Source organism: Coenobita brevimanus, chromosome 45 (genome assembly GCF_032717465.1).
Source record: "Coenobita brevimanus isolate Jiangsu-jjx chromosome 45, ASM3271746v2, whole genome shotgun sequence".
In the NCBI taxonomy this organism is placed as follows: Eukaryota; Metazoa; Arthropoda; class Malacostraca; order Decapoda; family Coenobitidae; genus Coenobita; species Coenobita brevimanus.
The window spans coordinates 6,182,493-6,204,581 of record NC_136998.1 but is presented as its reverse complement, the minus strand read 5'-3'; positions in this window follow the sequence as shown (position 1 = coordinate 6,204,581).

The window sequence follows — 22,089 nt, the reverse complement described above, 5'->3', positions numbered from 1 at the left end:
AGGGTACACCTCCGCCACAGGAGCAACACTCTCCCCCCACCCTGTTGACCGTAACCACTCCTCTATTTCGTCCTAAGTGTAATCACTTGTTCCTCTGGTGGTCTTCAGTTATATTTGCAAAATGTGTGCAGTTATCTTACAGTATATTTCACAATGATGATAATGAACATTAACAACCCAAATCTCTCTCTCTCTCTCTCTCTCTCTCTCTCTCTCTGTATATACATATACATAAATATATATATATATATATATATATATATATATATATATATATATATATATATATATATACTCGAACCTACAACCAACGATATCTGATTTACAAGCTCTAGTACTATGCCATGTGGGTGGCACATCCCCTTAGAGAACCTGCAGCCTACGGTACCAGAATTACTTGCTTAGTATTAGATGACTTTCCCTTACATATCCTGCATTGTATAGTATTAGAATTACCTGCTCAGTAGGCTACTATGACGACTCGGTAGCACCTTCCCATGCAGGGTGGGTCGTCAGTCAGTAAGCAGAATGACGAACATTTTCTGGACGAACAGCATGACTTAATATGTGCTAATGAACACAACATACATTAATAAAGTTACATATTAGGGATATATATTAATCAACAATGTAAACACAACAGACATTAACACAACTACATGTTAGGGATATATATTAATGTACATTGTAACCATTACTGTTATTGCCACATTTGTTGTGAGAGAACCCGAAACGTGGGCGAGGTAAGGCCAAGCCAGACCAGAAATAATGGTGCTATCAATTGTTTTAAATTCAGTAATCGCGCTGCAGGTTTATGGCAGCGCCGAACGAGTAAAAATACCTGAAAAGTAGTTCAGCCAGTACGGGTTACACACGACAGTTTTATTTGGTAATGTATACGGGAGAGAGAGAGAGAGAGAGAGAGAGAGAGAGAGAGAGAGAGAGAGAGAGACAGACAGACAGACAGACAGACAGACAGACAGGCAGACAGACAGACAGACAGACAGACAGTTAGACAGACACAGACAGACAGACTGCAGCGCTGTGGATACCACATTCTGTCTCATCACCTGTTCCATATATAAGGATGTTATTTTACCTTTCCTTCACTCTTCAGGTATTTTTGCTTTTCATTCAGTCCCTAATGAACAGGTTCCAGGTAGAGTCTATGACCACCTGATCTACCTGTAATTATTAGCGCTGTTTATTTTTACTATTTACTGCACTTCTGGAGCTTTTCCTATCGGGAATTTGTTTTAAAATGAGTACCGTGTTTTTTTTCTGATCTCCGGTTCTTCACTCACCCTTCGTAACCACTGTTTATCCCATCAAAGTTCTGTTATCACATCGAACCACATTTAGTATATGGTACAAATGTTCTCTCCTTCCGTGCTCATACCGTCTACGATACCATACCATTCCACCTGCAGTTCATCCTTTTCACTCCCTCTGCTACTGTCATTATCTCTTTAGACTTCTTTTACATCATTGCAAAGCAACTGTCTTTCTTTATCCAAACGGTAATGTATCCATCCAAGAAAAGTGACTGCAATACCTGTGAATCTCGTCCACTTGCTCATCTCTTTCCCCTCAAAGATAAAATATGACATGTTTCATTTAACCTCTTCAGGACGGGTGTCTCTCCGAAGCTGAATGGAATCGTTGGCGTCAGCTATTGTAAGAGAAAAGGAGAAGTCATTTTACGAAAATGTAAGCTAATGGAGAGTGTTTCTTACAACTTCAGTACGACTAGTAGGTGAATAAAATCGCCTGGAAGTGACAAGACTAGAGGAAGAAATGACTTCATTTTACTGAGAGTGTCAGTGGCGACAGATACTAACACCTTCGGTACAACAGGTCTCTTCTAAACTGAATAGACTCGTATGGTGGTGGCAAGAATTGTAATTTAAAGGACACTACCGTACTGAGAGGTTTAAGCGAAGCTGTTTCTTATCTGCACGATAGGTCCCCCATACCATAAATTTAATCTTTTGACGGTGGTATGAATGCTGAAAAATAAGGAGCTTATCCTATTGAAAGTATAAACTTTCACCTTCTCTCACTTTACACCCCCACCATCTCCCTTACCAGAAGCAAGTCACAAGTCTCATCACTATTTTACTCCCCCTTAACCAAAGCAATTTCTTGCTCGTTATCTCAGTTAATCTAGGGTTGTAGAGACCAATGGCCTGATCCACTCCCACTTAACCCTGCCAGTCAGAGAGCATTCACTTTTTTTTTCACTTTTTTTTGCAGTCTGACTGGTTTCTTTACCATTAAAGAGAATGTTCTTAGTGGAGTAGTTTGATGAAAGAGTTCTTACCCTATTAAAAGCAAGAGTCGTCCAAATAATAAGCTAAAATAGTGTGGCGGTGGCAAGAATGGTCAATGACGTCCTCGAGCTGAAGCGATTAGTACAACACTCGTCCTTCTCTACAGCATAACCAGTCTGTAGGATTTTACAAATTTGTATTGCTATTTTGAGTGTCACTTGAAGGCTGACAACCAGTGAAAGCATGAATTATGGAAATATGAGTTAGGGAAGGCATGGTTAACTTTCAGTGGTCACGATATGAGAGCTATCCAGAAGAAAGTTTCCACTGTCGGCTGAGCACTTTCCACTGTCAACTGGTTTCTAAGACATGATAATAATGATGTTTTAGTTTCAAGTGCCATTCACAAGTTCATTTTCCTGCAAGACAAACCCTTCTCTTCTCTTTCCCTCTTATTTTCATATTCTTTCTCTTGTCCGCCATGTAACGGTTTTTTATCCTTGTCTTTTCTTTTCCTTCCTTACCTCCACATCTTCCCCAGGCAGAGAACAGTACTCGAATTAAAATGCTGGTGTTAACCCGTGTTTTTTAATTGTGTTTCTAAAGTGTTTTTTTCCACCCTGAACTCTTACATGAGCACTTAGGTATAGTGCTCCCTTGTGTTGGTTTGTGTTTTACTTTACTCTTTTTGCTGATGTAATTGCAGGAATGCTTTAGTTTTCTCAGCATTTCGTTCCGTTGACTTCTGCCAAGCAGAATGTTATACAGGTAAGATTATACAAGTCTAACTAAATTTTGTTTTTCTATAGTATGACATATTTTCTTATCTTTAAACAAATAATTTCCTTTGATTCTTGATTATATATGATTTTTTTTTTTTTTTTTTGTTCGAGCGTACTTTTCCTGGTATTCTTTGATCGATATACCAGTACACCTCAGCAAATGATTCGCTAGAGTGTTCTTCTACATAAATGATATATCTTACACATGTATGACTCTCAGGACACCCATGAATTAAAGCCTACATTGCAAGGGGATGGTAGATGAAGAGAATGTTGCACTGGTAGTATCACAAAATGGCAACTGAAGAGCATTCCGTTATATCTTTATCATATTAGTTCCGCTTATTAGACAGTCTGCATTAACCCCTTCTGTATGATGACACCCTTTTATAGTTTCTTCTTGCTTCTTGTGAATTGTTTTGTGCTGCATAGAATTATCGATTTACTCGAAATGAGGGCCTTACCTATTCAGTAAATTATTTTTCATATTATATTCTGGTTTCAAGTGTCATTCGTCGGTACATTTTCCTGCAAGACAGAGCTCCTTCCTTCTCTCCTATCTTCCTTCTCTTTCCATATTCTTTCTACCGTCCGCCATATGGAGTTACATGGAGAGACACACTGACAAATGAGAAAGTGAAGGAGCGTTGTGGTAAAGATGTGGATGTGATAGAAAGCGTTTGGAGAATACATTGAGGTGGTTTTAACATGTGGAGAGGATGGAGAGCGAAAGACCAACGAGGAGATTGTATGTGAGTGAGATAGATGAGGGGAGAGGGAGGGGGCGACTGACGATGAGATGGAAGGATGGAATGGAGAGGTATATGAGAGGGGAGTGTGAGCTGGGAGGGAGGGCAGCGAAATGGCGGGGACAGGTCGACCTGGAGGCGATTTGTCTGTGGCCACCCCATACGGGAATAAGACGTCTGGCTATAGATAGATGGATAGATATTCTGCTCACCATTATACTCTTTTCTCTTTATGGGAGGGTCTCTATGTGACCAGAATAGAAACTAGAACAGACAAGCGGTTTGGTACAAAACCCTGTAGGCACTTTACGCAAAGATGGATGAAAGTTGATTGAGCTGGCTGGAATTTTCTACGGAGGAGTGTATGACAAAGGTTTGACACGACTGTTTTTCTCGGTGACGTAGCAGTCACTGGATTGGCTCTATCCGATAGGAAACATGATCCTAGTAGCCCAAGTGTGAATGTTTATGCATGTGAAGTAGACTTAGTGTTGTGGAGGCTTGAATGTAAAGTGATTGAACGTGTAATCCATTTAATTCAAGTTTTTTCCCGCTCTGTGGAATCTACCTCACCCCACCCTTATGTGGGAAAAGATGTCATGATGATGATGATGATGATGATGATGATGATGATGATGATATATAGGCGTTTAGCAGTGTTAAGAAGTGTTCGTACATCACCCCTTCCAGGAATACTATAGGTGATCCAGACGAGTGCCCTCCGTTTGACCGTCTACCTTTCATCATAATTCAGTATCAAATCCTACTGCTAATTAATGGTTATCAGAAACGATAGCAACTTTAATCAATTACGTTGTGGCAGAGAAACTTGAGCCGTGCCGCTGAGTGTCATTACGACCGGATTCTATTGTGAATGTGGACTGAACTGACTACAGATTTTATGCCCCATGCATGGAGAGAGAGAGAGAGAGAGAGAGAGAGAGAGAGACTTTGGTAAAACTCAATTCTCCCCCAGTATATGAAACACAACCGTCTAGTCATTCCTGCGAAGCCAGATGGTGTCATGTCGGTAACCCGCTCAGTACCAATGGACGAACTTTATCTTATGTGTGTGTGTGTGTGTGTGTGTGTGTGTGTGTGTGTGTGTGTGTGCTTTAACTCACCCTGGGCTATCTGGTGGATCTGAATGAAACTTCCCAGGTGAGTACATCGGGTTCCAGGTAAGGGTTTCCATTATACACAATTTTTCAACCATAATTTTTAGGGTGGTCAGCTCCCCTAGCCAAATTAAAAATTCTCACAAAATAGTCAAAGGGGGCATGTATGGCTCTGATATTGTAGTACATGTTGTACTCTCACTCTCATCCTTAATGCGATGTTTGAGAAACGTGACTTTTCCAGTGATTCTTAGGAGGGCCAGCCCCTTCCCCCTTCAAAATATATATATATATATATATATATATATATATATATATATATATATATATATATATATATATATATATATATATATATATATATATATATATATATATATATATATATATATATATATATATATATATATATATATATATATATATATATATATATACAAAGTGAGCAGATGGATTTCAATGAAACATCTCAAGTCAGATAGTCTTTTTCCTTGAGAATGTCTTCCACTGAATAAAGCCTTCCAAAATTATTATTAGGGGGGTCAACCTCCGAAACTAGTATAGGATACAAATTAGGAACAAGAGGACAGATAAAACTTTGATATCTTAGTACATGGACAATGGACTCTCATTCTTAAAGTGATATTTGTGGAGCGGGAACTCCCAATGATTCTTTGGGGCCAGCTTCCCTCCCAAAAATAATAACGATCAGAACTGGGGAAATATTTGAATGATAGAATCCTCGACCCGTTCAGTCAGGAAACGTAACATTTATTCTCTTTATTGCCCTGACCCGGTCCTTACTATTTTAATTGAGTTTAGAACAGTCTTCTTGAACAGAGGCCATTACATGAAGCCTCTAAATTCTAAGCTGAATAACATAGTCTGGTGTTAGCAAAGAATTATATGAAAAAAATAGCCTAAGTGGTTAGACTAAGTGTAGTAAGGAAGAATGAATAAATCTGCAAAGACCACACAAGCAGTTTAGTTTCAGCAAATAGATTCCTACCATTTACCTCTGCATCGGAGCTCTTGGCGACCTCAAGATAGAATAGTACGTTTAAGCCCTTTGAATATTCAGCCATTGGTGGGAATGAACAAATGATGTCCGATATGTTCTGTAGTAGTAACAGTAGTAGTAGTAGTAGTAGTAGTAGTAGTAGTAGTGGTGGTAACTGATGGACGGGTTAAAGGTTTGGCAAGCATAAAGTAAGCGGATTTTGAGAGTAGTTAGCCAAGCGTCAAAGTTACAGGCAAAGTCAAATAATCGGTCCATAGATCAGTTGGTGGGCGCAGGTGTTGCACTCTCAGACTGCCTTGTCATATTATTATTATTATTATTATTATTATTATTACATTATTATTATTATTATTATTATTATTATTATTATTACATTATTATTGTTATTATTATTATTATTATTATCATTATTATTATTATTATTATTATTATTATTATTATTATTGTTATCATCATTATTATTATTATTATTATTATTATTATTATTATTGCTTATAATAATAATAATAATAATAATAATAATAATAATGATGATGATAACTGGGTCTGGTTAGTACTTGGATGGGTGACCGCCTGGGAACACCAGATGCTGTTGGCATCCCTACGTCAAGTAGGGTTGGTGGAGGATTAGTGCCCCTCCCTGTACGAGTAAAACAATTAACTCTAAGCCCTTGGCCACCCTGTCTGGGATACATGGCGTCTGGCAATGAATGAATGAATGAAAAATGATTATTATTATTATTATTCTATTGCCAGACGCCTCAATCCTGTTTGGGGTGGCCACAAACATATCGCCTCCACGTCGTCCTGTCCCCCTTCCTAAAGCCTCCCTGTTCTTCTCCAGCTAATTCCTCTGTTCTTTCTCTAACTCTGTCAGTAAGTATCCTACCATACACTTTTCCTATTATACTAAGAAGACAAATGTCCCTATGATTACCACACACTTCTTTTTCCCCTTTTCCTTTGTACAAGGGAATAATTATACCTGACTTCCAATCCTCCGGGACTCTACCTTCCTCCCAGGCCAATCTGCACATCTTCCACATCCATTCTACTACTATCTCTCCCCCATGCTTCAGCATTTCACCACACACTCCATCAATTCCTGGGGCTTTCCCCATTTTGACTTTCTTCATTGCTTCCACAACTTCTATCCTGCTGATTTCTTCCTGTCTTCTCACCTCCCTCCTTCTCCCAGCCATTCCCCAGCCACTTATACTCTCATTACTTCCATCCTGTATGTTCAACAATTCCTTAAAGTGTTCTTTCCATCTGCTCACTTTTTCTCCCTTCTCCAATAGTAATCTACCATTTTTATCTTTCACTCCCCTGCTAACCTCACTTCCACCCTGTCTTACTCTCTTCACCTCTTTCCAGAACATCTTCTTTCAGTCCCTCCACTTTACACTCATTATTATTATTATTATTATTATTATTATTTCTACTGCTGCTGCCACTACAACTACTACTACTACTACTACTACTGTTGTTGCTGCTGCTGCTGTTGCTACTACTTCTACTACTACTACTACTACTACTACTATTGCTGCTGCTGCTGCTACTACTACTACTAGATCAGAGTTCTGATGATTTTTGTACTGAATGGAGTAAGATATAACGATATTTGTTTAATTGAGAGATGTGTTAGTATGGAACTTAACAAATACATGAATAATGAAGCGTTTTCTTGCCAGGTGATTGGGTGTGTCTCAATGGAGCACAGAGCCCAATTAGAACATTTTTATAATGCTATGATTAATTCAGTAGCCTTTTTTACACAGGGTTTTAGAAAAATTAGGAAAAAAAAAATACAAATTTAGGATTATGTCCAGTTAGAACCGCTGTGTTAAAGAATTATATGCTAAATCATGATATGGTTATATTGAATGGTTGGAAAACGGAAGAAACAAAAACTCGGAGGAATACAAAGAACAGTAGAGAGTAGAAAACTTTAAAGAATCCGTTGTCCAGTTGTAAGCGTACTGAAATAACTGAGAGATCTAGGGACTGTGCAAGAGACATTTCAGAACAAGAATATGCTTTCTTTCTGGGCTGAAATGTGAAAGCAGAGTAATAAGATAAAATCATCTAAGATTATAGTTGGAATGGCTAACGACAGTAATAATATCCAGTTGTTTAGTGAATAGTTGTTAAAGAATCAGGATGAAGAGGATATTGCGAAGGAAACAGAGTTTTTGTCTAAATTAAAGGAAGTTTGGTACTCCAGGAGAAAAATGTGCATTAAAATGTCAGTAGAAAGATTAAAAGTGTTCATCACGAGGCTGAATGAAGGCATAGGTCATGATGGCATACACTCTACACTACTGAAGCGTGGAACTGAGGAATTTTTATGTGTCCTCGTGCGTTACAGTTTTTGCTATTTATCAGTGGCAATGCTGAAGGGCAATGTTACTCCCATTATTAACCCGCGCCGTCCCGAGGACGTACTTCCACGTCCTCACGTTTTGTCACAGCTAATCCCGAGGACGTACTTCAACGTCCTGCAATTGCAAGGTTCATAATTTCCACAATTTTCAATTTTCGCGAGTCATTTTTGGTACGTATACACGGGACACCTGCCTGAACAAGATGCCAGGCAGAGACAATGCCTTACCCAGCATGACCTCCTCCCCCCCCCTGCATGCCCTTTTCTCAGCAATTCACCTGTTATCAGTGACCTGGCCAGTATAGCCATGTCATGCAACGGTACGAAATTCAGGGCCAGAGTGATTCCCCAATCAATGACAATGTGGAGGACAAACTTTACATAGCATTAGAGGAAGAAACAGTTAGAAATGATGATCAGGTAATGTGGCAAAAAAAGGTCAGGTATTAGTGAGTGAAACAATGCTTATAATGCCTATATTACTGCTTGAAAACCAATATACTTTTGTACTACATATAAATTCGTAACAGTAAATAAATAAATACCGTTTATGAGTGGTGTGAAATAGTTATCCTCCCATAGAACTCGTTTTCTTTGGTGCCAGCCTGATAGAAAACCCAGTAAAGTAAGGAGGCTCTCCTACCTGTAATGAGTATTTTAAACCTCAGGTGAGCGATTTCTCTATGAATTTTCGATGTTTCTCACCAAAAGCGAAAGTTTTAGCAAAAAAAAAAAAGGTCGAAAATTGCCCGGGATTGGGGGGTACCAGTGGTCGAAAAGTGGCCGGGACGGGGCAGGTTAAAGACATAAATGGGAATGCATCACATTCATCTAACTATAGGCCAGTAATGGTATCTTCATGTGTTTTGAAAACTTTGAGAATTACATTTTTTAGATGTTTTAAAAGTAAATTGTGTTTTTTACTGTAGGCAGTTTGGATTTACAGAACGGCTGTCCACTGCTGATGCTTGCTGTTTTTATAGAAACTATCAAACCATAAACTAAAGGTGGCACAACATCTTATGCAGTTCTTTTTTTTTTTTAATCTGTCTAAAGCTTTCGATAATATGAAATATTTTAAACTAGGAACATTTTACTGGAGAGGGAATTTCCCCCTGACATGATTTTAATTATTGTGAATTATTTACGGAACACCAGTACGAGAATTATTTGGAATAATTGTTTTGGTAAGTGTTTCCCTGTCAATAGAGGTGTTTGACAAAGGAGAATTCTCTCTTCTTTGCTTTTTAAATTATACATTGATCATCATCATCATCATCATCATTCTGGACATTCTTTCCCGCCCGAGGACAGCATGAGGAGTAGCAATGTCCAGACGACCCAATTTTGCCCAATCCAATGGGCCACGCTTCCATTCACTCATCATTCAAGCCACCAGAATCCTGGCTCTATCGCATACACCAGAAACATTAAACACGTTCCGTAGCTTGACATAAGCGTATCCTTTTGAATCAATCCATATGCTGCCACGTTGAAAAGGGGTGCCAAATCCCTGATCATTCACTTCTACTCACAACATTCATCCAGCCGATCTCTTGTCAGTTCCCTAGCCTCACCGACTTCCAAACCTCTTTTCCTCATCCACTCATCCACCATATCTCTCCACCTTCTCTTTGGCCTACCTCGCCTCCTCCCGCCTTCAATTTCGCTCAGGTACACCTTTTTCACCACTCTATTGTTATCCATTCCCTCCACATGGCAATATCATCTCAGTATCTTTCACGAATCACATTATTTCGTATCCTATCCACTCTCTGTACTCCACACACATTCCTCATCAGTCCCATCTCCACTGCTCATACCATAGAGGTGGGAGTAGGTAGAGGCGGCATATGGGATTAACCAAGGGTAGGTCAGAGTGAGGCCGACAGACCTGACTCAACCAACATGGCGGCGACCAGTTTGATAGCTGTCTGACTTGTTCCGCTGACCAGGCGGGAGTGTTTTCTTAGTTGCAAACAGAAAAAAATATGTTTTATCTTTATTTATTTATTTATCTATTTTTACATACTAACCTACAAACTATAATTCACTCTAAAGATACTCAGCAGTGAAATGTAATGGATGGGTCAGATTTCTTATCTCCTCTTTCATTACACCCAAATGCGGCACAGGTGGTGGGCATTTTTGGAGACTTAGGTTATTTGATGGTGAGTTACAACTTAGGACAGAACGTCTCGCACCCACAGCTGAACTACAACTAAAACCGGAGGTAGAATGAAGTCTACTTTGTTTCTGGCATTCTCCCTGAGGAATACCAGGTGGACACACAGCTGGAGGTATTAAAGGCTTAATAAACTCATGGCCACACCCACGGAGGTAGGATTAGGACTCTTACCTCTATGGGCACAGCCATATAGGTAGGAGTGCACAGCAGTCTTCTTCAAGTCAGGTAGGTGTTGCCGTGACCTCTTGACTTGACCAATATGGCCGTTTGACAGTCCTCTGGCTTCACCGGAGCCTTCTCACGCCGACTCTACCCTATTCCTACCTCTATGGCTCATACACTTGACTTTTCATTTTCATGCCACACCATAGTCTCACATCCATATGATAAACTTGGCACTAATACTCCTTCATGTAACCCTCGTGCAGCTGCAAACTCAAGCCTCTGTTTCTTATCAAGGCCTTCATTGCACCAGCTACCTTTCTTCCTTGTGTCACTCTACTTTCAACTTCTTTTGTACATTTTCCTCTTTTTTCTATCACCGTACCCAGGTGCCTGAATTCTCTCACCAATTTCAGCCTCTCTCCATTCACTGCAACATCTCACTGGGACTCACCTTCTCTCTCAATAACCATCACTTTACTCTTTCCTAAATGTACTCTCAAGGCACGACGCTCACAGACATCAGCAAAACTCTGCACTAGCCTACCAAGTTCTTGTCCGGTAATTGCAAGCAGTGCTGCATGATCAACATACAACAGATCTGAGATATTCCATCCATCGCCATTCATTGCTAACGCCATCCCTCTCTCCATTACTCGTGTTTTTACTTCTCTCATAAACCCATCCATATATATATATATATATATATATATATATATATATATATATATTGAACAACCATGGTGACTTGACACAATCTTGTCTCACGCCCACACCGATCGTGAACCATTTACTTGGATGCCCATTAACCCTTACTCATGCCTCACTACCACCATAAAAACTCTTGACGGCACCTAGCAGCTTACTGTACAATCCACACTGTGCATGCACAAAACTTTCCACAATCCCTCTCTGTCCACTTTGTTGTATACTTTTCCAGATCCATAAAAGCCATAAACACCTTATGGTCCTTCTCACAAGCCTTCCCTACTACCTGTCGCACTGCAAATATTTGATCCACACATCTTCTGCCACTCCTAAAGCCACCCTGTTCATCACTCACTAGGACCTCTGAGATCTCTCTTACTTTCTCTGTAACAGTCCTTCCATATATCTTCCCTTCCACACTCAATAAACTTATACCACGATAATTCTTGCACTCACTTCGCCCACCTTTATTTTTGTACAGGGGTACAATCACAGCCTTTTTCCATTCTGCAGGCACAGTTTCACTCATCCATGCCTTCTTACATATCTCCAACAAGCACTTCATTCCACTCTCTCCACAACACTTAAGCACCTCTGCATACACCTCATTAACCCCAACTGCTTTCCCATTTTTCAGCCGCTTCACAGCACTCTTCATCTGTGCGAATGTCACGTTTCCTGGCACTGCATTCTTTCTCTGTGCACCTCCAAAACCAATCATGTTTACAGCCCCTGTGCTCTCTCTATTCCCATTCATCAGGCTTTCAAAATATTCTTTCCATCTGGTCCTTACTTCATCTCCATGGGTTAATTTCCCACCTACATCCTTCACACCATCACATTTCTTTCCGTTTTCACCTCTACATTTCCGCACCTCTTTCCCGAATAATTTCCTGTTTTCAGTGTAGTTCGCATTCATTTTTCTTCCTAGATCATCATTTACCTCCTTCTTTTTCACCTTCACTAGTCTCTTTACTTGCTTCTTGCTCTAAATATATTCAGTTCTTATTTCAACTGAACCCCTATCCTGTAACCACTTTAGCCACTTCCACTTTTCCTGAACCGCTCTCTTAACCTCCTCATCCCACCATGCAGTACCTTTCTTCTTTGTTGTAACTCTTGCCACACCACACACTACTTTAGATTCCTAACTAAGCAGTCCCTATATGCATTCCACAGGCTGTCCAGAACCATTTCATTCCAATTCACTGATTCTAACTCCTCCTCTGTTTTGGTCCTGTAATCATCTGCCATTTCTTTGATCCTCAGCTTCTCAACTTTCAGATATTCTCCCTGACTGCTCCTCTCCTTCCTGATCCACTTCACTCCTCTCAGTTTGATCTTGTATTCCACAATCATATGATGTGACAGACCTCCACATCGTCCTCTCACGGCCCTCGTATTAGCAACCATTCCCATCATCGACCTCTCTATGAGCACGTCATCAATCAGGCTTCTTTCAACACGATCCCTGTTCCTTCTATATCATGTATATTTATCTGCATCTCTGTGTTTGAAATACGAGTTACAAATGCACAACCTCCTCTCCTGACACATATCCTTTAGTAGCTTCCCATTATCATTTTCTCCTGTTACTCCATAACAACCCAATATGTGATCCTCAGGACCAGTGCCTACTCTTCCATTCATATCCCCCATTATAGTCACTTTATAGCTCCTGGGCATTTCTCCCACTACTTCACCCAGGTCATTCCAAAACCTGTCTTTCTCTCTTTCACTCCCGTCCTCACATGGTGCATATGTTACGATCATCGCCACTTTCACCCTTTCAAATTTGAACTTGACATAGATACATCTCGAGCTGACACATTTGTAGTCTCTCATTCCACTCTGCCACACCTCATTCATCAACAAAGCAACTCCTTCCTTGCATCTTCCTCCCCCATTCATTCCCGATCTTACACATTTCACACCCTCCCACTCCTCCACTTTACACCCTTTCATCTTCGTTTCACACAATGCCATCACGGCATATCTCGCACTCTTACACACATTCACCACTTCCACCCTCTTGGTTCTCTCATTCACATCTCTTACATTCCACATGGCCATGCGAGTCTGACCATTTGGTTGGAGCCCTGGGCGGGTATTGGGCCCTCTGAGGCTCTCTAAAACGACTGCCATGATTAATTTTTGTACAGGGGAGTCTGGGGGACACTTAACCCTGCCAGAAACCCCGGTTATATGGTTACCAGCCAGCGTAATAAATAGTTTCCTGGGTACAGGAAACCATTTGGCTTGTCACTCAGTGTAGAGATCATATGGCATCTTCTACACTGAGTGAGTGGATGATGGGCACCCCCATCCACCTTTTTGCAGGTGAATGTTGGATGTTGCCTTGGTCTATTTAGAGTAAATATCTTTGTGTATGCAGATGACATTGTAATTTTAGGTGATCCAAAAGAGAACACTGAGTTATCGTGTAAAATGTTTGAGACGGAGGTAAATAATCTGGAGCTGAAAATTAACAGCAATAAATCCAAAGTTATGATATATAATGTAAGAAAAAAATAGTGGCACAGTATCCCTTGTATAAACTAGTATGAAGTTGTGAAGAAATATAAATATTTAGGCTATATAGTTCAAGACAGTTTTTCAGAGTAATATGATACTGAGATAAGATTAAAATCTTTTTATTCTAAATTTAATTCTGTATGCGGGAAATTTAAGAACATTGATTCACAAGCGTTACTGTTTTTGCTTAAGGCATATTGTGTCCCTGATTATGGGTTATCATCATGGGACTTAAAGAAAACACAAAAAGGTCAGCTGTTTAGAATATTTGAAGTTGCATATGGTAATGCAGTAAAGAAAATATATAATTTACCAAGAGTAACAAGTATTCATAGTGTGGCCAAGGTAGCTGGTCTTTTTCTGCTAAGGCATCATGTAGCAGTCACAGAGGCAAGATTTGTAAAGTATTTAAAAAGATGAATGTTTTACGTAGGATGAATATTCCTGTTTTTTACCTCTGGCCGTCATTTTATTCAGCTTTGCAATCACTTCAGTGAAAATTATGGTATAGATATTATGAGTATGGAAACTCATATTATTAAATCAAGGATTGCTTGATTGGTGCGGGTAAGGGGATGGGTCTGTTATGATGTGGCAGGGGTAAACCAGTTCTGCTGTCGGGCCCTGCTGCGGATGTCACTGATTGCATTGCACAGTTAACCCTTGTGCGGTGTGGTGCGGTGAGGATCTGTCCGTTCTCCCCTTTGGGGCTAAGATGTGAATGAATGTGTTTGAATGGATGAGTAAATGAAGAGTGTGTCGTCCTGTCTCGGCTACCTCCCTTTCCTAGGTACATAGATAGATAGATAGCTTAGATCCAAGATCACGAAGAAAGAAGAGGATTGCAAGTTAATGTGTGAACAGATAAAAAAAAAATATGGGTTTGAAATGCTTTGGTGGTAATGGGCTGTGATGGTGTGCAGTATGAAAATATATATTATAGTATATGTACACTTGTATAATGCAGTATATATATATGAAGATATCTATGTGTGTTTGATAAAACAAGATAATTTTACCAACATCATTAACAGAATCTTGTTATTTTCTTTGGACTTTTTATAATGATAATTTAGTGGATATGTTTTATTTATTTAAAAGAATCTAGGCTGTTGTGCCTCTTACAGTTCATATGTATGTTAAATACTAAATAAAGATGATTGATTCATTGATTGACTGAGTACTACTACTACTACTACTACTACTACTAGTGCTCCTACAACTCTTACTTGTACTACTACTACTAAGACTACTGCTACTACTACTGCTACTGCTGCTGCTACCACTACTACTACCAGTGTGACTACTGCTACCTTAACTACTGCTACTACGACTTCTGCAACTATGGCTACTGCTACTACTCATTTGAGTACTACTACTACTACTACTACTACTACCACTACTTCTACTACAACTGCTTCTGCTGCTGCTGTTGTTATTGTTGTTGTTGTTGTTGTTGTTGTTGTTAATATTATTCCATAAATCCTGGCTTTATAAATATTCCAACTTTTCTGCATTGCCTCAGAATAATAAATTTTCTTACTCTGGCCTGCACAATATGCAAATAAAATTCCGACCCCAATCCCATTTTTAAGGGCCCCCCCTCTCCTCCTCCTCCTTCTCTTCGTCTCTCTCTCTCTCTCTCTCTCTCTCTCTCTCTCCACACACACACACACACACACACACACACACACACACACACACATATATATATATATATATATATATATATATATATATATATATATATATATATATAAACAGTAGATAGATAGATTGATATATATATATATATATATATATATATATATATATATATATATATATATATATATATATATATAAACAGTAGATAGATAGATTGATATATACATATATATATATATATATATATATATATATATATATATATATATAAACAGATAGATAGATAGATTGATATATATATATATATATATATATATATATATATATATATATATATATATATATATATATATATATATATATCCATCCATCATCCAATCCTACATTGCCCCATGAGGAACGTAGAAGCCCGGGGCTAGGCAGTTAGTCCTGTCATTTAAGATGAGAGTGACCATCCTCACTCAACCCTGAGTGGCATTACGTGAGCAGTCAACCCCAACGACCCCTTGGATATAAACCTTCACCAGCTCAATCTGGTTGGAGCACATAATTACCCACTAAACCACCAGGCGCCAAAATTTGGTTATATGGTTACCACCCAACGTAACAAATGGTTTCCTGGTTTACAGGAAACCATTTGGCTTGTCACTCACTGCAGAGTCAGCAACAGGCAGAAGGAAGAGGAAAGAATGAAGAAAAGAAAGACAGAAGTGGGAGCGTAAAGTCATCCGCAGGCAGAAGGACAAGGAAAGACTGAAAGAAAGACAGAAGAGGAAGGAAGGAAAGAAGGATGGAGGAGAGGAAAGGGCAGACACCCAAGTGCAGCACTACATCGATTGAGTGGATGGTGAGTGCCCTCATCTACCACCATATATATATATATATATATATATATATATATATATATATATATATATATATATATATACTATAGAGAGAGAGAGAGAGAGAGAGAGAGAGAGACATGTGCTACAGATTTCATGAGTGGAAGTCGCTGTTTCGGTATGAATAAAAAAGCCAGGGTTGCAATTCATATCTTTATTTGCAACGTTTTGGAGCAATTCGTTCTACCACCAGGCCTACTGTAGTGTCAAAAAAATATTTAAAATTATGATAAAAATAATAGTTATATATCATAACTATTGGAGCCAGCAACACAAACATAAACACCCACAAAATACCACGACATTATTTATGTACTCTAATTAATATATGAGTAAAATATAATCTACAAAAAATCTTAAAAATCATAAAAGCACCTATTAAAACCACAGTAGAGATATTTACGACTCATAACGGCTTGTTTCAAGCTTTTGTATTGCCCTGAAAATACTCTCCATATCAATTTTTGAATTTTATTTTACTTTACTTATTAGTGCAAATAGAAAGTCGCACACGGTGACATCACCAGACTCGCCATGATTGGCCGGCTTATATACAGGTACATCCACCTCCAACAATGAGGTCAACTCCGTTGTTTCAGCCCTGGACTTTGAAGGTTTGACTTTACTCTCAAATGTCTATTAAGAACAACAGTGATCCAAACGGACAGAAACCCTTCCTCGTCTCATATTTCGTGTTGGAGTATCTTGTGCCAGGCAAACACAGTTGGATATTTGGTGCTCGCAGCAAGTCACCAAACCCGTGAGAAAGCTCTCCTGATTTTGATGAAATCCCAAAGGATCTAGGAAGCTGCCGCCCTCCAGCCTTTGCAGCAAGTTGTCGTACAGTAAGACCTAGTGTTTAGTATAATGTCATCTTGGAATTTAAGGGCTTTTGGACTTTGCCAGTATTTTTTATAACCCTCTGAGGCATGTTGACGCGAAGTGCGTTCTTTGTGGTTTGGCATATAAACACACGAAGATGCAAATTACATTGTTAAGCAGAAAAAACGCTGTCAAAAGTAAAGTTTTCGGCCGATCTGTGTCAAATTTTGGTGCATTCTAGTGGGTGTGTCTCTCATCCAAGGTAAACACTTGGCAAGACTGTGATTGCTCTGATGAGGCAATGCGCAGCAGAAAAACCTCAGCATCTCACGACAAGGCTGGCTGAAGGGTAGTGCTGCTGTCAGTCGTCCCTTTAACCCGTGGCGTCCCGTCAACGTTTTTCCACGTTCTCACGTTTTGTCACTACCAATCCCGTTGACGTACTTTAATGTCCTGCAATTGCAAGGTTCATAATTTCCACAATTTTCAAAATTCGCGCAAGATTTTCGATTTGCCCACCTACCCAAGCCTCCCCTACCTGCCGCCAGGCGGGCAGCGTCCAAGACCCCGTGTGACCCGCGCTCGCCCTTGGCTCGGTCACTCACCTGTTAGCAGTGACCCAGGTCAGACATGGCGCGTAAAGGTCTCTCAGACGACGAAATACAATCCGCCCCGGATGCCTTCACTGGAGATAGTGATTCTCCACTTGATGATGATGTGGTGGATTGAGATTACGTGCAGCCTGAGGAGGAAATACAAGCAATGATGAGGAGGTCCCTTCGCCCCGGAAAAAGCAGTATGTCACATATCGTAAGGCAAAAGAAGGCCAGCCTGCACCCAAACCACCTGCACGGACCTCTCTCCATCCCCTAGAGAGAGATTCTGATGAGGACGAGGATGAGGACGATGACGGCGGCTTAGGACGTGATGTTGCCTCATGGTTGGGGAAGGAAAAAATCTCACCTCGAGGATCAGAAGGTGGGGCGAGAAGGCAAATAAGGTATGGTCCTAGTGTTTTGTCTGGGGAAGGCGAAAGTGGTGTGGTGGGAGTGCTGGGTGAAAGGGAAAATGGTGTGAGGGAGTCAGCACGAGCATGTGGTGCACGTAGGCCTAGGGGAGAGGAGGTGGAGCCACTCCCCAGCACGTCTTTCGCCCCACAATATTCCCAAACTTCCTCCCCACAGCCCCAGGATGTGGGGAAAGGAAGGAAAGGGAAGGGAAAGGGTAAAGGAAAAGGGAGAGGGAAGAGAAGTGCGAGTGATGAAAGGCGCTGCTCTCCACCTCCCCAACCTCCCCCACCACCACCAATGTTGCGCTGTGCCTTCAGCCATGTTTCAGAGAGTACCATAACTTCCTACACTACTGAAACTGTGTGGGATGGCGATATGACGCTCAGTATAATGGTAAGGCCAGTCAGTATGTGTTAAGTCTTATATAAAGTTGAAATGGGTGTAATGTTAGCAGGAAAGTAATGTATAAGTTGAGAAATAGTGTAAGTTGAAAGAAGTGATATCAAAACTACACCCACTGTGTAAATCTGCGAAAATATGATGCTCAGTATAACACTCTGGTCAGTAAATATGTGATAGCAAGAATATAAAGTGGAAACGGGTGTAATGTTAGCAGGAAAGTAAAGTATAAGTTGAAAAATAGTGTAAGTTGTAACAATTGATGTCACGAGTACACCCACTGTGTAAATCTGCGAAAATATTACGCTCAGTAGAACATTCTGGTCTGTATGTGATAGGAATGATATAAAGTGGAAACGGGTGTAATGTTAGTAGGAAAGTAATTTATAAGTTGAATAATAGTGTAAGATGAAACAAATGATATCACGATAACACTCACCGTGTAAATATGCGATAATATGACGCTCAGTAGAATTGTAAGGTCTCCAATTATGTGATAGCAATTATGTCAAGTGGAAACATGTGTAATGTTAGTGGAGAAGTATTATATAAGTACAAAAATAGGTTGTAAGTTGAAATAATAGTCATAGCGACTTCACCCTCTGTGTTATTATGCGCTATTATTACGCTAAATATTTACATAAGGCCTGAAACTATCTCAAAACAGTTCTCTAAAGTGGAAAAGTATATAATGTTATTAGAAAAGTATTATGCAAGTTGAAAAAACACAATACGAGTTGAAACAACAGTCACAGCGAGTTCACTCACTATGTAAATAAGCGCTAATATTACGCTAAATGTTATCGAAAGGCCTGTGAATACGTAAAAACAGTTCAATAAAATGTAAAATGGTATAATGTTATGGAGATGTATTATGTAAGTAGAAAAAAATGATATGTATCATGATTCAGCAATGTTAGCGATTCATCGTGAACAGTTTGGCCGATTTCGCTCGGTTCATCCGATGGTACAATGCTTATTTCACCTCTATTTTTGTATAAAATCCAATTTACTCTTGTATCACATGTTTTTATGTTTGTAATAAATACATATCTACTTACTTTCATTGGTTTCCCAGACTTATAATACCATAGAAAACGTGAGAGCCTCAGACCACCTACAGAGAACATAGGACCAGGTGTGACGAAGGTATACCTGTTTAGGCAACTTATGGACCCCGGTGAACACTTTCTTGGTGATTGACCATTGTTTCTGACCAAAAGCGAAAGTTTTAGCAAAAAAATTTGGGTCCAAAAATGGTCGGGATTGGGGGGTACCAGTGGTGAAAAAGTGGTCGGGATGGGGCGGGTTAAATCCGCCATTTTCCCCCTCCCATCCGAGGCAGAAGCCATTATTGAAATATTGTGATTGTACACTGTTTTTGACTATAATGTGAAGTGATTGTGTCCATGGAACATAAATATATTGTTTGTAAAGCACTGTGGCCCTTTATCAGCCGTTAGGCCTAGAGGCAGGAGTGTGGTTTATTATAACAGGGTTTCCACTCTGCTTCACCCTGCCCGTAAATGATGTGAGTATTTTCCCTTTATAATGAAACCAATACTTATATTTTGTGAAACGTATAGTGCCTGGATTAATGAAATAACTGACCTACCATAGCAGGCATTAGGTATGCCATAGAGTTATGCCATAGTCGCTAAGGAAACAAGCGGTCACGTACGCCATAGTCTGGAAGGGAATAATAGAGGAGGTTGGGATAGAATCATGTGATAGTGTTTTATATTGCATATGGCTCAGTGTGAAATATACATATAAAATAATGTGGCGAGTGTTCGTCGAGAAATATTGCATGCATTGACTGACTTGGCTCAAACCTAGCGCATCAGAGACAACAAATACGCCACACAATCATAGACTTCAGTGAAAAGGTATTGTACCAATCCCAGACAGTGCTATATTGTGTATGGTTTAGTGTGAAACATACGAATAAACTAGTGCAGCAAGTGTTCCCCGAGAAATATTGCATGCATTACCAGACTTAGTGAAAACCTACCACAAGGATCAGAGACAAGAAATATGCCACACATATATACGTATATTGTGCAGCGAATGTTCGTGGAGAAATCAATTGTGTGCATCGCATGTGTAGTGCAAGGAGGAGAGAACAAAATATGCCACACACACACACACACACACACACACACACACTACATAACTCCTCATCTTCAAACCCTTCAGGGTTCTGCCAACATCTCAACATATCTGGAGGAAGTGAGTTATCCGTATTTTATCGATTTGTATATTGACCTATTTCTATATTTCTATATTTTTTACACAAAAAAGTATTGTTTTTTACATATACACATATGAGATGGACAAAAGTTCAGCTTAAGTATCACTACCTAGCAAAAAGACTGGTGATCATGTCGAGTTTCTGAGAGCACTATCAAAAAGCTTATATTTTACGTGTATACTTTGAGTAAAAAAAGATAATAATAAGACCTAACGGTCAAAAATATGTAGATGTGGGTGAGGTAGGGAAAGGAAGTGTTTTTATTTTGCTTCTAGGCAAGGAGGAGTATTCTACGTTAGTCGTCCATTTACTCTAAAACTATTAGACGTATCGACTTCCTGTAAGAACCAAGATAAAGAACAGTGAATTCTACGTAAGTACAGGACATAACAATTTAATATCTCTGATGAAAAGTCATTTTTATATAGGCGGGAATATACAGGTTATTGTGCGCACATGAAAGTGCAGCATGGCCGTGAGTACCCAGTAGTTTTTTGCAGTTGACTTGGAAACTATTAGGCCTATCAAAAATCGGCATGGCCTGTGAGACTGCTCATGATATTCTACACAAGATTATGAAATAAAAACATAACGTGTGCGAGAAAACTTTTGCAAAAAAGCTCCCTATTTTTTTTCAAAAAATGGCTTTGTTTTTGGCTATTTTTTCGAAATCTACAAATCGTATCGTAACCGAACTTTCCCATTAGATAACTGATGAAGTCTTATGTCAAAACTTCTAATAAAATTTTTCTGTATGATGGAAAATATTCGAACTAGGATGTTGGGAAGTGAAATTGACGTTCGGAAATGATTATTCACGGTGGCCTAATGTACTTTTTTTAGCATTTTTCTGTACATTTTTTCGCTTATCGGCTAGAACAAACATCGGCGAATAAGATATGTAGGTTTCATGGCAATATATAGAGGTTTGGGTGGTTAAAATAAGGCGAGAATACGTGTTTTCAGTGGTGCGCAGGCAGACTGGCGGAAAGGGAGGTGGAGTAAAATCGTGTATTGGCAAAACTTATGCATGCGTGAGTGGGTTAAAACCCATACACCTGATGAGTCCCTTCCGGGTGGAATTTTCAGGTTTGCGCATGCACAGTGCAAGCGTGACCTGTAGCGTCATCAAGGCAATGCCACTGTGCCCA